The sequence below is a fragment of the Micropterus dolomieu genome, unplaced genomic scaffold (assembly GCF_021292245.1).
Source record: "Micropterus dolomieu isolate WLL.071019.BEF.003 ecotype Adirondacks unplaced genomic scaffold, ASM2129224v1 contig_5653, whole genome shotgun sequence".
NCBI lineage: Eukaryota > Metazoa > Chordata > Actinopteri > Centrarchiformes > Centrarchidae > Micropterus > Micropterus dolomieu.
The window spans coordinates 1-830 of record NW_025734642.1 but is presented as its reverse complement, the minus strand read 5'-3'; the positions used below and the strand labels follow the sequence as shown (position 1 = coordinate 830).

The 830-nt window shown below is 55.5% G+C and overlaps 1 non-coding gene across 1 annotated transcript; it reads left to right on the top strand.

The window, feature by feature from the left end:
- The first annotated feature begins 484 nt into the window (after positions 1-484).
- On the top strand, positions 485-603 carry LOC123964837. Its single transcript, XR_006823545.1, has one exon. It is a non-coding gene; the product is annotated as a 5S ribosomal RNA (ribosomal RNA).
- The last annotated feature ends 227 nt before the right edge of the window (positions 604-830 follow it).

The window sequence follows — 830 nt, the reverse complement described above, 5'->3', positions numbered from 1 at the left end:
CTCCCTATCCTGTACACAGTGCTGTGTAAATGTTACATCGTGTTTTGAAGGCCCGTCTGGGGTGTGCAAAGGCAGCTTACGGCCATTCCGGCCTGGGACTGCCCGATCTCGCCTGATCTCGGAAGCCAGGCTTGGCAGGGCCTGCTTAGGACTTGGACGGGAGTGCGTCTGATCCTGGCTAGGGACTTCCAGGCGGACTGGATCCTTTTCCTGAATGTCCACCCAGGAATGAGCGTCTGTTTGTGAGTGAGGACCTCCGGCTGAAGGTGGCCTTGTCGCTGTACCCATACCCGGGAACGGGTGCCTATTCCTGTCTGTGGACTGCCAGCGTGAACGGTGTCCCAGTTCCTGGATGTTTACCCAGGAATCAGTGCCTGTGGATTCCAAGTGACTCTGGAGCACCTTGGACATTATAGGCAGAATACGTTTTTTGTCAATTAGCCGTAGAACATCTTTTGAAGGGCCGTTTGGGGGTGACTGAGTGGCTTACGACCACACCGCTCTGGGAGCGCCCGATCTCGTCCGATCTCGGAAGCTAAGCAGAGCAGGGCTTGGTTAGTACTTGGATGGGTGACCGCCTGGGAATACCCGGTGCTGTAAGCCTTTTTCGCTTCGCCTTCGAAAAACGGCAGAGGGCGCTTCGGTGAAAGGAGATCTTTTGAACGTCTCTTTAGGAAACAGCAGGGGGCGCTGCTGCTGCTGCTGCTTCTTTTTCTCCCTATCCTGTACACGGTGCTGTGTAAATGTTACATCGTGTTTTGAAGGCCCGTCTCGGGTGTGCAAAGGCAGCTTACGGCCATTCTGGCCTGGGACTGCCCGATCTCGCCTGA